Genomic DNA, 16,976 nt, shown 5'->3' on the forward strand with positions numbered 1-16,976 from the left:
GTTTTCTCCCTTTTTAAGCCACCATAAAAACCCAGAGTAAGTTACCATGAAAAGCTATAATAATGCTAATTTTGTTCCCATTTCCTGGCTTTTTCCACTAGACTTGAGGCTCTTTAATATGACTTTAAAATTTTTTCCCATTAATAATACCCTTTCTTTTGGGCTCTGCTCTTTTGAAGTGGTATTATTATTTCCCTCTATGACTGACGGTGGCATATTTGCTGTTTAAAATCAACTCCTAATGCATGAAAGCACATCCCCAAGGGCCACGCTGTCTACCCTGAAGTTTAAAAGCTTCCAAAAATGAGTGGGGCTGCGTCCTTCTGAATGGAAACGTCCAGGACAGCTTGCCCCGAAACCTCTGTGGAGCATGGGGCGCATCGAAATGAGCAGGCGTGTGTCTCTTCTGCCACTTGCTGTCCACAGTCCTGGGAACAGCCCAGGTGCAAGCGGTCCCCACACGTGCGGGGGCACCCACCGAGGGCAGCCGTTTTCCCGCACACTCCTACCCTCGGCCCCCTCCCACCTCCCCAGCAGGGGAACAGCCGCTTTTCCTCCAGAAGCGGTTCCCCAAGGGTACACAGATGTTGAGCCGGGGTGTCGAGGGAATCTGAAGGCTGAATTTGACGAGCCTGGTCAGCATCCAACTTAGAAGTGAGACTTACGTCAGCTCACCTCTGTTGGGCCTGGTCCTGTCTTCAGAGGCCTTGAAGGACCAGTGCGTGTGCCTTAGAGCACCCCCACCCCCACCCCCAAGCCGGGAAACAAGTTTGCTACCTTAATGCATTCAGCTTGCTTGGTGGAACAAAAGCTGTTTACTGAGTAAATGAATGAACGAGTAAATGAAGGATAGAGAGATGATTCGTGTTAAGCCCCAGCACAACCCTAAGAGGTAGACACTATCATTATCCCCATCCTGTAGATGAGAAAACTAAGGATCAGAGAAGGTAAGCCCTTGCCAAGATCGCGGAGCTGGCTCGTGACAGAGCTAAGATTCGAATCGTTGTCTTATTCCAGAGCCTGAGATTCTTCTCCCCCTCTGACTTTGTGCTCATGCCCGTCAGCCGAATTCCCGCCTCTAAGTCCACTTGGTTTGGGGACCATCTTGAAGGTTTTATACGGCTTGGCCGCCAGTGTATGAAAATAGTCAAATGACGTAGATAATAATAACTTAATGCTTACATAGCACTTACTCCTCGCCAGGCACCGTTCTAAGCGCTTTGTGTGTATTAATTAATTAAATCTTCACAAGCCTCCTATGAAGTAAGGTGAGAACCTGCCTTTACACGCAAGGACAACGAAGACAGATATATCCATGCCTGCAAGTGGGAAAGACTAGATTCCAGGCTGGACACTTTGGTTCCTGAGTTCATGCTCACGAGCTTTGTGCTGTCGATTGCGATAGAGGGGCACGTGTTCCTGAATATTCTTGTTTTTTCCCTCTGACGCCTGGTGGGTCTGAGGAGTGTCAGGGCCATGCCAGCATCGCCCCGGCAGGACAGAGATGCCACGTTCCCACGGACAATTGAGGAGAATTTAATCAAGAGATGATTTACAAAAGTGTGGGTGGGGGTTAAAGGAAGCCCGCCCGTGAGGGATGATTAAGGACTTGACTTGAACAACAGCGGTTGCAACCCACATCGGAAAGGGTAAGGTCAAAGGATGCTTCTGGAACCCAGAGGGAGAGGAAGGGAGAGGCAGTTAAAAGGGAGGGACACCAGGCAAGAGTACAGCCACCGCTGTCCTGCAGCCCAGCAGTGAGGGAAATAATCCGGGGAAATAAACACTTGGATTCCTTTTCCCTACCACCAGCCCCGGGGGTGGCTCCTCCTACTGGCTGAACCCCAGTGGAAGCAAACGGGTCTCCTCAGCCTCCTGGAGCTCAGGGCAGGGTGAGGAAGGCTGGCGTTGTAATCCATACAGGCTGCTAAACAAAAATATCTACAGACAGGTGGCTTAAACGGCAAATATTTATTGTTCGTGGTTCGGGAGGCTGGTGAGTCCAAGATCAGGGGGGCTGGCAGATTCGGTATCTGGTGACAGCTCGATTCTTGGCTCTCAGATGGCCATCTTCTCACTGTGTCCTCACGTCGTAGGAGAGGAACAAGGGTTTCTTTATCAGGATGCTGACCCCATTCCTGCGGGTTCAACCCTCACGACGTTCTCACCTCCCAAAGACGTCACCTCCTAACACCATCACACTGGGGAGTAGATTCAACATGTGAGCCTTGAGGCGGGGGGTGCACGTTACAGTTATGGCAGCGGGAATGTGGGGCTGGAGGGGCAAACCGGACATTCAGCACAGTAAGATAAATTCATTACTTAAAAAAGCCTTCTATCATTGAAAAGACAAAACAGGGCCACCTGGGTGGCCCAGCTGGTTAAGCGTCCGACTTCGGCTCCAGTCATGACCATGATCTCACAGCTCATGAATTCCAGCCCCTCATCGGGCTCTGTGCTGACAGCTCAGAGCCTGCCTGGACGCTGCTTCAAATTCTGTGTCTCTCTTTGGCTCCTTCCCTGCTTGCCCTCTTGTCTTTCTTTCTCTCAAAAATAAACAAACATTTAAAAAAATCTTTTTTTAAAGAGAAAACAAAGCAAAACTTTGGAAACCATTCCTCTGGTCCAATCCCAGGATTTCACAAGCGAGGAAACAGAGGTGGAAAATAGTGTCTTGAACTGATCCAAACTGCAAACCTCAAACCCTAGTCAACTGAGTATAAATCCCTGATTTGTCCTCAGGAATATCCTTCTAACTTTTTCTTGTGGTCATACTTCAGAGACATACACTCTTTTAAGCAGTGGTGTTCCCAACCACTTGCTGATTTTTCATGAGAGGTCCCTTAAATCACCCGCTGTAACCCACTGCCTGGCCACTCCGAGGCCTCTGAATTTACAGTTCCAGTTAAAGTCACGTCCGTGAAGGGGGAGGGAACGAAGAACTCTCCCATCCCTTCAAGCCCCCAAATTGATTTGGCACTCGAAGTCACTGTTATATTTTATACTGAGTCTTCTGAATCAGTTCATTGAATTTTAGCTGTAGCTATATAAAATCCTCTCCAGTGAAATTATTTGGCCATATTGCGGATGGTTCTGCCATGATCTATCAATGCCACTAACTATCAGCAATAAACAAAAAAAAAATCCTCCTTCTTCTCTTTTCATTATAATGAATTTTCTAAACTCGAATTGAACCTTGGAAGGTGCATTACTGGAGTTTTAATTTTTAAAACATAGCATTTTGTATTTGTTATATAAAACACACAAGATGGGTGATGGCAAATTCTGAATGTTTTTTTGTGCTGTAGAAAGGTTGCTGGGGAGATTTGGAAAAGCTTGGCTTGGATTTCTGGGGAGGAAAGGATGGGTTTGGGGACGGCTCGGGGCAGTCCAGTTGGATTGGGACACCTGTGGTTTAGTGCAGGTCAGGGCAACGGAGTTTAAGCAAAGGGCAGGCGTGAAAACCTGGCTGGCGTTATTTCAATGCACTAAATGTATCCGACGGTTGCAAAAATATATATTACTGTCCTGCACAAGCACCTGATTTCCAGGCCAGAGCTATGGAAGCCAACTTTAGAAAAGCCTTACAAGATGGCTTAGGTGGAGGAAGCAAATGGTATCACAAAGAGGAAACAATTCACAGTTTAGGGAGGAAAAGCTATGAGTGCAGACGAATACTCAGACACCACAAATATTTCTGCATTAAAAACCCAAGTCCTGTACTCTAAGAGTGCATCTGGAGTTAACATACATGAGATTTTTTAATGAGATTCAAAAATTTTTTAATGTTTCTTTATTTTTGAGACAGAGACAGAGCTTGAGCGGGGGAGGGGCAGAGAGAGAAGGAGACACAGAGTCCGAAGCAGGCTCCGGGCTCCGAGCTGTCAGCACGGAGCCCGACGCGGGGCTCAAACTCACAAACCGTGAGATCATGACCTGAGCCGAAGTCGGACGCTTATCCGACTGAGCCACCCAGGTGCCCCTAATGAGATTTTTAAGACAAACCTTTAGGTAATGACGAAGCTGGAGTTCATGTTAACTTGCTCAGTAAAACGACAGACAGGAAGCTCTCCCACCCCTTGCTGGGATAAAGTGACTGCATATTTACAGTGCTGTGGTCTTTTTAGACAGACGTTTAATATATGTGTTCCCTCCGTAGGGGAAAGCCCATCAGCTAGGCGATATTTTATCCTCTCATTGTCTATTAGAGGATATACGATGACATTTTAACCAATGGAAAGCCACGCAGAAAGATGAAAAAAAAAAAAAACTTCAGAAAGCACTCTGTCTTTTTTGCAACATTTGCATTACTTTTGACATGGAGGGGGGTGGGGAGAACCAAGATGTTTCAATAGAAAAAAATGTTAGGTTGGAAGGATAGAAAAAGCGAAGTAAAAAAGACAACAGATACTCCGTATTCGTTTCGGTTCTTTGGTTGCAGGCAACGGCAACTGACTTGATAATTTAACAAAGAGGATTTATGGGAAGGATACTGGGGACTCACAGGAGCTCTAGGAGGCTGGAGAGCCGGCTGGGGAGCGGGACTGACAACCAAGCCCCGACACCCGCCTCGTAGGGGGTTTGGTCACTGTGCCGGGAAGAGTAGGTGCTCTGTGTGTGTGTCTACACCTCCTGCTTACAATCCGCAGTCCAAGAAGAGAAGGTCATTGGCCAAGCACGGGCTCGTGCCCACTTCAGCCTGTATTAGGTCAGGGACAGACAGGGTCCGACTTCAGAGTAAAGTCTCCCGGAATGACCATTCAAGTGGCAATTCCCTAAAAGCGGTAGGAGATGCTTTGGCACAACCCCCCAATAGCACATGTGGTACAGAACACAAAAGAAAAACAAACAAAAAAACATGTTCGTACTTCCCTTTTCTCAAAAATATTTTATCACTCAAATCCTATATTTTCCTGTGGAAAGGTACTTGACACTTTCCCTCCTTTTTTTCTAGAAGAGTGATCCTCAAATGGCCTTTTCCCCTTTCTTCTAGAATAGTAATTCTCAGCACCACCGGTGCATTGGTTTTCCAGGGCTGCCATGATGGATTACCACCGACTGAGGTGGCTTACAAAACAGAAGTCTGAAATGGAGGCTTTGGCAGGACTGTGCCCATTCGGAAGGCTCCAAGGAAGAATCCTTCCTTGTCTCTCCCTAGTTTCTGGTGGTTGCTGGCAATCCTTGGTGTCCTGTGGCTTGTTGATGTGCCACCACATTTTCCGCCTCCGTCCTCACCATGACTTCTCCCCATGTGTCTCTGTGTCTCTCCTCTTCTCAGAAGAACACTGGTGTTCTGAGAACACCAGTAATACCGAATTGAGGGCCCATCCTAATCTAGTAGGACCTCATCTTAACTCAAAGTATTTGCAAAGACTCTAATGGCGAATGAAGTTATTTTCTGAGGTTCTGGGTGGACGTGACCATGGGGGTGGGGCGACACTATTCAACTCAGGGCCCCCAGGAATTACGAATTCTCAGAAATGCACATTGTAAGCCCCCACCCTAGACCTATTGAGTCACAAACTTTGGGAGCGGAGCCCAGCAATCATGTTGACACAAGATGTCCAGGGGATTTGAAGCCCTCCAAAGGGTGAGGACCAATGTCCCAGGGGGAGCTGCACATGTCTCTCCCACTGCAGCACTTGGTGCTCAGAGAAAACATATGGAAAGTTGTCATTTTAAGGGAGGGATGAGGGTCTACGGGAGAGGGAACGTCATAGCAGGGTAGCAGGGTAGTAGGAATACGGGTCTGTAGTTTGAAGGAAGAGTGGACCTACACTTGAGCTCTGATAATTTGCCAGTGGTTGGAAGGGACCATGTACTCATACTGACCCCACATAACGATCATCACATTCATAATTATCATCATCCACTCAAATCACATACGGCAGAAAACCGAAGTCATCACATACAGGACCTCAGAAGTTGTTTATTAGAGTCAGGTGATGGTTCTTCTACCTTGGCAATAGATTTAATTTCTATAAACTATATTTTTAGTCCTTAATGTTGTCTCTTTCCTCCAGAGAAATTAAGGCTTTCTTAATAGCCAAAGGAAAAATAAATAATATTCTTTCTTAAGATTTCTGAACTCTTAAGATTCCTCCGGATTCTGGCTCTCTGTCATTTCTCTGTAATGCCAGTCATTGACGTACCGCGCAGACCCTCTCTCAGGGGTTGGCTGAATTGAATTTACACTATTTGAGGATCTTGGTTCACATGGACTGTGTCTGTTTCACCATGATTAAACTTCATATCAATCAATCCATCAGCCAGCAACAAATTTCAAGCATGTTCTCTGTACTCCAACACTATGTTAGGTATTTTTAGAAAGGAATATGAAGGCACATACAGAAATATTAAACACCCCCTTACACGCACCTCCCCTCCTCCACATAGACTCCTTAAGAAGGCAGTGTAGTATTTAGGAAATAGTTTGAATTTGGGGTCTGGAAGACCTTGGATGTGCTAACTAACCTCCCTCTTTCTGCTTCAAAACAGCCTGTGACAGAGACATTTACTGTTCACTGAGTGCCATGTACTCCCCCCTATGACCCTGCCCCCTTGCAGTTAGGCAGTCACATGACTAATTCTGACCAATAGGTGTGAGCAGAAGTGATGTGCGTCACTTCCTTTCCAGAGCATTTAAAACCCAGCGTGTGACTCTCCAGTTTTTTGCTGCCTCTTCTTCAGAAAGCTCTGAAGCCATGTATTGAGGCAGGGCAACAAGCACAACCCCTAATGGCCCGAGTCCTTGCGTGGCCAAGTGGAGTAGAGCCTCCTGCTTACTTACAAGAACTGAGCAAGAAATGAGTCATTGTTGGTTAAGCCACTGAGATGTGGGTTTTTAATATCACTGCACCATTGCCTGGTTTATGCTCACTAATAGAGCTGCTGATCTATCGTAGATCAAGAGTTCCTCTCCCGGGACTCAGTCTTGAGCGGGTGCCTCTATGCATGAGTAAATGCTTGGAGAACATTCGCCATCCCCACAGTTTGTTCATTAGACTGTTCCTGCCACAAAACTGGATACCACAGTACTCCCTGTCCGGCCACCCAGGGTTCTCTTTATTCCCGTCCATTTCCTCGTCAAGTTCCCCCGATTTTTGTCAACTCTGTGGGTCTCTTCATATTCCTTGAATAAGTTCCCCTTTGCTTAATGTAGCCAAGGTCTGTTTCTTTTGTAGTCGGCAAGGCTCCTCTCCTTGGCCTCGGCACCACTGATAATGGGACTTTAAAAACACCCACCCGTGCCCCTGATGACACCACTCCTGCCATGGACACTGCCCACTGCATCCCAGAAATTATCTCGGGGACCAGGCCCAAGCAGGGGGTTATAATTAGACCTGCTTATCTTCTTCCCCTGGGAGACCATCAGGACCAATCTCATTACCTCAGACACCCCCCAAAAGTGCCAGCCTCCCAGACCATTCCTGACTCATCTGATGCCCACACAGCCCTGGGTATTTCTTAGTGTTGCTCATGCTGCCCACACTTCCCAACCCTCAGGTTCTTCCAGTGCACCTCTAAAACTCATGTTTGATCAGCAACAAAATCCCCACTGTCCCCAGCTGCTTCTCTTGTTACAGCCTGCCTTTCCCTGTGAATGTGGTTTCCCTAAAGCCCTCTCCAATCATCACTGGCTTTCTCCTGGAGGCGCAGGGCATTGCCCTCAATTCTCCTTCTAGACCACTACCTCCTATCCCACCCCTGCCTCCCCATCCTGCACACGATCCAGCTCAGTGGGAGAGCACAGACCCACTCCTTTCCTATTGTGCGTATCTACCAGCCTCCAAGACATGTCTCCTTATTCAGGGAAGAGGAGAACTAGGTTGGCCATGGTGTTTTTGTTCCAGCACTCCTTGTCAGCATTCTTGGAGGCTTCAGTACCTATGTAGATGGCGCATCCCAACACTCTGGCCTCTCGGTTCCTATCCTCCATTTGTCTTTTTTCTCATCTCATCTCAGCTACCCATTCCCAGAATCATGTTCTAGACTCCTACATGATCAATAACTCCACCTTCTCCAAAATCTCTATTTCAAAAAGCATCCCACTTTCTAATTACATCCTCCCATCTTTCCAACTCATTCTTTCTATTATTCTAACTCCAACCAGACCCTTCAGTTCCCTTGACCCTACAAAGTCTTCACTGTCCATCACTTGCTTTCTGTTTCTACATCCCTCCTTACCCATCCCTATAGCCCCTCTGGAGAAGCATTGCAGAGGTTAGCAGCACAGGCTCAGACTCAGACTGCCAAGGTCAAATCCTGGCTCTGTCACTTATTAGCTATGTGTCCTTAGATAAGTTACTCAATCTTCTGTGTCTCAATTCATCATCTATAAAATGGGGGATGGGGGTGCAAACAATAGTATCTATCTTTCTAATAGGGTTGTTATAAAGATTAAATGGGTTAATATTTAATATTAATATTTAATATACAGGTGCTTACATGTGTCTGGTATGTAGGAGCCACTATGTAAGTGCATGTGAAATAAATTTTTAATACTCCTCAAGCATTTCTTTTAAATGCATCTCATTCTCTCCCTCTTACCCACTTGGCAAAAACCAAACTCTTGGATAAACCCTATTCCCCGTGTGCTCCATATAACCAGGTACAAATGGCTTGAGAAAAACACACAGCAATAGTTTACTCTAAATTTATAAATGTATAACCACATACCTCGTGTGGGCTCAGAATTCTGCCTCATTCCCTAAAGAATAAGTTCTTCAACTCTATTTTTAAAGCATTCTCCTCTCTCTGTAAGTCTTTAATATCCCTACCTAACCTTTAGCTGATGACCTTCTTTCTCCTTTCATGGAGAAACCAAAACAGTTACAGAACTTTCTCATATTTCAACCACAATATCAACCAATCCATTTGCATTTCTATCCACCTACTCTTCTGTCTCAGGCCAACCCTTCCTCTTGGGCACTGGCGCTCATCCCCTCCTCTCTACTCAAAGACTTGCTCTATGCAAGTATTTTCTTCCTCCACTGGAATATAAATTTCTCCCCATCAATGATGTGCATTCCCATTGTGTAAAAACATGCTCTGATATTGCTCATCTTTTAAAAAAAACTGAAAATCTCCCTTACCTGAAGCCCCTGCTGACCCATTTCTCTCCTGCCCTTTTAAGCAAAAGTCTTTGCAAGAGTTGTCTATCTCAGCTGCCTCTGCTTTTTCATCAGTTCTCTTCTCCTCTCTACTGCACTGAACTTGCTCTTGTCAAGGTTGCCCAAGACTTCTGCACTGGCCAAAGTCAATGCACCCTCATCCTACTTGACCAACAATACCAGCAACTTGGTGAGCACCACCTTATTCTTGACACGACAGCCTTTCGTGTTTCTTCTCGCACTGGTCAACTCTTTTCTGTCTCTTTCGCGGGTCTCTCTTCTTCCTGACCTCTGCAAGTTGAGAGTCCCAGGTCCCATTCAGTCTCAGGATTCTAAATACCAACTGTACATCGATGACTCTTAAACTTGCACTTTTACCCCTCTCCCCTGAAATCAAGACTCATATATCCACCAGCTTAACTAAAATCTATATTTTGATTTCTAAATAGTCACTCTGGGCTTAAAATATCTAAAGCATGTTTTTACACAATGGGAATGCACATCGTTGATGGGGAGAAATTTATATTCCAGTGGAGGAAGAAAATACTTGCATAGAGCAAGTCTTTGAGTAGAGAAGAGGGGATGAGCACCAGTGCCCAACATAATTCTCTATTTTTACCACCCTACCCCCAAACCTGCTCCTCTTGTATCTTTTCCATCCCAGCAAATGGTAGCATTGTTGATGCAGTTGGCCGGGTCAAAAATCTTGAACTCAGCCTTAATTCTGCTTTTCCTCTCACTTCGATATCCAGTCTATCAGCAAGTCTTCTGGGACTAACTTCAAAATATATCCAGAATCTAACATATTCTTGCATGCCCCTTGCTGCTACTCCGCTCTAAGCCACCATTGTCTCTCACCTGGATGACCGAAGGGGTCTCCCAGCTGGTCCCCCTCCTTCCACCTAAACTGCTTCTTTCCTCTCATTCGCTTTTCACACAGCAGCCAGCCAGTGTGATCCTTCTGACACCTGAGCCATTTCAGGTTACCCTTCTACAAGAGCTTCTCATCACATTTGGAGTGACGTATAAAGACCTAACCATGACTTTCAAGGCCCCTGGTAATCTGACTGTATCCCTGTTCCCATTAACTGCCTGTTTACTCTATTGTTCATTCTTCTTTAGACACATCCCCAGAATCTTTGACCTCTTTGTTAACCTTCAGACAAGACACACTATGTATATTCCATATCGAGGCCTTTGTCCCCATGGTTCTAGGGGTCTGTCTAGAATGCACCTCCCCCCCACCCCACACACCCATCTTTGTCATGGTTCAACCTCTCTCCTCATTCCAGTCTCTGTTTAAACGTCATTTCCTAAGACCATTGCATCTAACACAGCCCGCTCCCTATTCCAGTCACTCTCGGTTATAGACAGTTTCTGACGATGGCTGCCATCAATTCTGCCCATCGGGAGATGGAGTCTTTTTGCCCGCCCTTGAATAGGGGCTGGTCTTGTGACCTGCTTTGGCCAGCAGAACACAGAGGAAGTGGCAGTGTGCCAGTTCCAGGACCAGTCTTTAGCAAGCCTGGAAACTTCCAGGCTGTTTTCTCTGGGCAGGCTGGCTGCCATACTATAAAGAAGATCAAGCTAGACTACTGAATGATGAGGCACCATGTAAAGAGAGAAAGAGAACACATGGAGGGCCATGGAGGCACCAAATACATGAATGAATTCTTGGTTCTCTCAGCTCATTCGGCCAGTGAATGTGGCCAAGCGGTTGACCCCAATGGGTCAAATGAGCTGGCTGAACCGTCCCCAAATTTCTGACCCACAGAATCACGAAAAATAACAAATCCTTTAAGACCACTAAATTTGGGGATAGTTTGTTACAAGGCAATAAATAACTGAAAATATTTTCCTTGCTCTGTGCTATCTATAGACAAAATGTGTCCTCCCCAAATTCATATGTTGAAAACTGTTCTCCATTATGATGGGGAGGTGAGACTTCTGGAAGGTGATTGGGTCATGAAGGCAGAGCTCTCACAAATGGGATTAGCCCCTTATAAAAGAGATCCCACAGAGCTCTCTTGTTCTTCCAGAGAGTAAGGACACAGCCAAGAAGGCTGCTGTTACAAACCAGCAGGTGGGCTCTCACCAGACATCGAATCACCAAGCACCTTGATCTTGGACTTCCCAGCCTCCAGAACTGTAAGAAATAAATTTCTGTTGTTTATGAGCCACTCCGGCAATGGTATTTTGCTACTCCATATTATGGTGTTTTGTTATAGTAGCTTGAACAGACTAAGACACCGCTTAGTTTTCTTCATAGTAATTATCTCAGTAAGAAATTACACAATTATTAGTTTTTCTGTCTACTGTTTATTATCTGTCTCTGCCTCCAGAATATAAATCTATAAGGAAAAGGACTTTGTCTTGTTCACCACCGCATTTCCAGTGTTTGGAACAATCTCTGGCCTATTTTAGGACTCAATAGATATTTGTTGATAAATTAATATACCAAGAACCCTAACTGATACATGAGGCTTACTTTTCCACAAGAATCATGTCTATCCTCATGGAAACATTTTCCTTCAAATCTTAACATCCAATAACATTGGCCTTTTATTTTTATTTTATTTTTAATGTTTATTTTTATTTTTGAGAGAGAGAGAGAGAGACAGAGAGACAGAGTGCAAGCAGAGAGAGAGAAGGAGACACAGAATCTGAAGCAGGCTCCAGGCTCCAAGCTGTCAGCACAGAGCCTGATGTGGGGCTCAAACTCATGAACTGTGAGATCATGACCTAAGCCCAAGTGGAACGCTTAAACGACTGAGCCACCCAGGTGTCCCTGCATTTGTCTTTTTTTTTTTAACTTTTTTTTTTTTTTTAGCGTTTATTTTTGAGAGACAGGGAGAGACAGAGAATGAGCAGGGGAGGGGCAGAGGGAGAGGGAGACACAGAATCTGAAACAGGCTCCAGGCTCTGAGAGTCAGCACAGAGCCTGATGCGGGGCTTGAACTCGTGAACTGTGAGATCATGACCTGAGCCAAAGTTGGACGCTTAACCGACTGAGCCATCCAGGCGCCCCTACATTTGTCTTTTAAATCAGAGATCTCTATTAGGTTGCTAGGGAAACATCAGATTTTTTTTTTTTTAATTCCAGAAAATCCTTTGGGCCAAGATCTGCACTGCATTTTAAGATGATTTGGGCATTGTTACCACTCACTGGATAGTGCAGAGCAATCCTGTGGGTTGGTTAATGACAAAGTACCATTTTGTCCCCTTATCTTCTCAGGACAGACTTCTTGTGCTACCCAGCCCCTCCCATTTAAATACATACATGTCACCATTTTAGGACAGAATATCCAAGCAGGGCTGATAGTTCTTATTAATTCCTGCAATCCCACCAATTTTTCCATCAGGGTAACATGAGAACAGCCCCTTCTGTATTAGTCACCGAAGATCATTTTCTGGTATGTTTCCTCCCTGACTCACTGGCCCTCACCCCACATAAGATAGCGGACATCGCCACATCGGGCAATGCCTTTCTCAGAAATAGGTTTACTGTGACTTCCTTCATGCCTGGTTGGAACACGGAGTCATAATTAGAATGAGGCTCGTCTCCCAGGTCATTGTTCTGATGGTTCTAAATTGGTTCCCACTATGCCATTTCTTTCTACATGAATAGGACCTTTGCCTTTCTGATTGCAGACATGTAAGACTGACCACCAGGTCCCTGACACTTCCCTGTGACTACCATTTTCCCTGGTGTTTTTGGGTACTCTGCCCTATACATTTCATTTGGGGAGCCACATTGCTAGGTTGTAATTTAAGTTTTCTAAATTTAGTCTGTAGAAGGCTCACGGCCAATGGAAGGGGATTATAGCTTACTAGGAATCTACATTTAAGCAGGAGAAAGTCCTCTCTGGGGATCTGGATTTATTTACAGAGTTTGGGGACTCAAGTGAAGACCAAACAGACTTAGCAGCCACACTTCCCCAATGCAATTTAACAGTCTCTTAAGCACAAAATCAAACACAATATAAATAAAGTGGCTTGAGTCTTTCCTGAGTGTCTTACCTTAACTTCCGCTGCCTTCTGTCTTGCTATCCCCTAGATGTCCCCAAAGACCCCCGTCTATCTTCTTGAAGAACTGTAGCTTTTTAAGGAGAAACAATCACATCTCCTGAAATGTTTTCTGATACCTCAGGAGCCATGCAGCAACACAGAAAGAATTATTAAAAGATCAGATCTGTTGAAGATCTTAATTAGAAAAGGGACGCGTTGTGTGCAATACGTTTCAGAAAACATGTTATGTGCCTAAACCTGTACTTGGCATTATGGGAAATAAAGAAATGAATCAGTTTTATATCTTACTCTCGGCTAATAAGGAAGTTAAAAAGACAAGCCATAATATAGTAGAGTAGTTCAGAGCCGATACTGTGGAAGTAAATTGGCCGTGTTAGAAGCCTGGCTAGAATCCTGTTAGGATACTTAGCCTTTCTGTGCCTCAATTTCCTCACCTGTAAGTTGGAGACAATAAGAGGAGGTACCTCATAGGGTTATTATGAGGATTTAAACAAGTTGATAAAAATTGAAATGGGCAAGCGTCTCACATGCAGTAAGTGATTTCTCTCGATAGATGATAGATATAGATAGATAGATAGATAGATAGATAGGGGTGTGTGTGCGCGCACGTGTGTGTGTGTAATCTTCATACAATGTGGAAAATACCTATTGCAAAGGAAGGGCACATAGAGCACCGTCAGAATCCAGAGGCAGGAGACATCATTTGCAGCTGGAAAGAACCAGGGAGGCTTCCTGGAAGAAGGGCAAAGATGATCGTGCTCACCAAATAGTACATTTGCTTCCCCCACTTGCCAGCTCTTTGTCAGGGTCCAACGACAAGTTTGGGCCAGTGGGATGCATGTGAAAGTAGTCCTGGACTTAATTGGCCCTTCCCCTCCTGCTGCAGCACATGAGAAGGCTTTGCATCCCGGATTTTGCAGCTACAGATGGTGGAATGGGTTCCTGAATGGCAGTATCGAGGAGAGACACCTCCTCTGACCGAAACACACATTCAACCCCCAGAATGGATGTATAGCATGGCCAAAGAGAAATCTTTTGTATGAAAAGGCACTGGGAGTGTAGGCTTCATTTGTCACTGTAGGGTAACCTAGCCTGTCTTGACTACGTATATGTCTCTCTGTGTGTATAATATATGGGCCTTATATGAGTAGACAGAAACAATTATTATATATACAAATATATAATTAAAATTATGTAAAATTCAAATCTATATACATAACATGGCGGTGGAAGAACCCAGGGAAAGATGGGAAGGATGACAAAGTTTACAACACAGTGAACAAATGTTTGATTGGAAAGAAAAACCGGGGTCAGATCATGGAGGGCCTTACAGTCTGGACCAAAGAGTTCAGACTCTATCCCAGAAGGCAACAGGGCACCATTCAGCATGTTTCCTGGGATAATCACACCAAACAGGCAGCACCAGTGGGAGCTCTTTGAAGAGCAAGAGACTTCCATGAGGTCCGATAGTCTCAGGTGGTACCTGCTTCAGCCAGAGAATCCCTCCCTTCCCCAAACAGCTCAGAACACTACAAGTTTGTTCTCTACGTCAACACCAAGAAGAACGGGGGGCTATGATCGCTAAGACGGAAGGTTTTTTTTTTATCATGATCCTTAACCCATCTCCATAAACTCTCCCCATCCAGGGTAGCAGGATGCCCCCTCTGCATTGGCTGTTGGAACTGGAGGAATATCTCAGACAGCTTCTGGAAAGAACCAAAATTCTTATGCTCCCCTTCATTTGTGGAAGTGGAATGGTTTGAAATACCTTGGCAACCAAACTTAAAAGAGGGTATGTTTGTGCCCAAAGTGGAAAAAAGCCAATTGCCTAAGAAAACCAAGAATTACGGTTTTTTCGCTTTTTCGGAGAAACCCTAACACCTATGATATTGGTTAAGGCAATCATAGCTACTATAACAAATAAACCCCTCACTGTGTAATGGCTCCAACATGGTAGACATTGGTTTCTTACATAAAATCCTAAATGGCGTTTCTGATTGGTAGGTGGCTTCTCTCCATGCGATGGTTCAAGGATCATGGCTCCTTCTATCCTGTGGCTTCGTCATCTGCCAGATGTAGTGCCCAAGGATACCGTGCTAACCAGCACCAAGCTGGCAGAAGGGGAAAGAGAATGAAGGGTCAGGCATGGAGGTTTCACAGACCAGGGAGCGTCATTTCTGCTCCCTTTCCACTGGCCAGACCTCAGTGATAGGGTCTCCCCTAACGGCAAAATAGGCAGGTGTCACCCACCTGTCCGTCCAGGAAAAAGAGAAAAGGTGTTTGCAGAATAATAGCCATACTTGGTATTGTTGCCCTGGGCACCTTTCCTCCTGATCCATGTCTATTAAAAGAATGAGTTAGTGAATTAAACTTCTGGCTTCTCATTCTTTCAACAGATATTTATTGAACACTCGTTGCGTCCAAAGCACATGCTTGGTGGCTGGGGTTCCGGGGGATGCAGAAAATGTGACAGAAAGCCTCCGTGGAGGAGCGTATGAGGCGGAAAATGACAAAGTATCCAGGAGAGGTTCAGAAGGGCTTTTTGTACGCTCGGCAGAGGGGACAGGTGGAGGCTTCTGCGATGGGAGTGGGTGTCGCAGGCTAACGCGAGCAGAGGCACAGAGGTAGGTGATCATACAGTCCTCACCGGCAGGAAGGGGGAGTTCAATCCGACCAGAGCGAAGGGTATAAGAAGGGGAGAGAACAAGTGTAGTTTGGACAAGTTTGCCAGCGTCCACGGCCCTCAGACGCTCTCTGATCACAGGTGATGATGTGCATTCCCGAGAAAGGCCATTCAATCACCTCTCTGTTTTTCATTAAGCAGGTACCCCGCTCTCTTTCCACTTGAAATAATTATAAAGATGATTATGGAAATGATAGTCGTGGTGGTGCTAATGATTAGGAGGGAGAAGAGATTTTGTAAAAATTTCCTAACCTACTCAGAAATCTCTGTCTCCCTCAGAAGAATCCTTGAGATCATCATTCATGAGCTGTCGTGGGCCGATTTCCACTCCTTGGGAGCTCACACGAGAAGAAGTCCAGCGGATTCGGGACTGCTTTTGAGAATCAGCAGAGCAGGGCATCTTGGCAATCACTTTGGAGAACAGAGAAGTCACAGAGCAGCACATTTAGGCCACCTCTGAATGGGCCCCAACAGCTTCCCCAGACCATGGGACTGAAAACCATGGACGTCGTGACTAGTTTTCCCCACCCTCAGCCTTTCAGAAAAACACCCCTGGATAGAGGTAGAGTACTGTGCTAATCAGGGTGCTTATTCTTCATGTAGGCAGACGGACCAGCTAAGTGCATGACACGGTAGCAACCTGGCAGATGGAGTTGAGCAATAATGCAAATCACTTCAGTGGATCACAGATGTCAACGAAAATAAAAGGGGGGTGTGTACTTCCCAGCCTGTTCTGTGGAGTGCAGCCTGCCCCTCTTGCCCCCCGCCTGCCTTCCTTTCTGGACTCAAGGCAGCTCCCAGATACATTAGGGGATGACAGGAAAATGGCTCTATTCGATGCAGACCACGGGACACCTGTCTGCTAGTTTGCTAGGTCAGGCTGCCACAACAATGTACCGCAAACTTGGGGGCTGAAAACAAAAGCAACTTATTCTCTCGCAGTCTTGGAAGGGCGTTCAAAATGGAAGACACAAGAATTGCTAAGGCTCCGGGGTGGGAAGGTGCATAGGTGGTATGATGGCCATTCAGAAAGTAGGAGAAATACAGGAGGTCAATGCCAAGCCTTCTTCCACTGAGTCCACCATCCACTCTGTTGGCATTCCTAGGCATCCTTCACAATCAACCTGTACCCACTTCCTTTGGTTCTGCCT

The 16,976-nt window shown here is 45.6% G+C and overlaps 1 long non-coding RNA gene across 1 annotated transcript; it reads right to left on the reverse strand.

The window, feature by feature from the left end:
* Positions 1-1,968: 1,968 nt before the first annotated feature.
* On the reverse strand, positions 1,969-12,596 carry LOC122217214. Its single transcript, XR_006201343.1, has 3 exons — positions 12,394-12,596; positions 11,209-11,259; positions 1,969-2,201 (listed from the first exon to the last, which is right to left on the reverse strand). It is a non-coding gene; the product is annotated as an uncharacterized LOC122217214 (long non-coding RNA).
* Between the last annotated feature and the right edge of the window lie 4,380 nt (positions 12,597-16,976).

The sequence above is a fragment of the Panthera leo genome, chromosome B1 (assembly GCF_018350215.1).
Source record: "Panthera leo isolate Ple1 chromosome B1, P.leo_Ple1_pat1.1, whole genome shotgun sequence".
Classification (NCBI taxonomy): Eukaryota; Metazoa; Chordata; class Mammalia; order Carnivora; family Felidae; genus Panthera; species Panthera leo.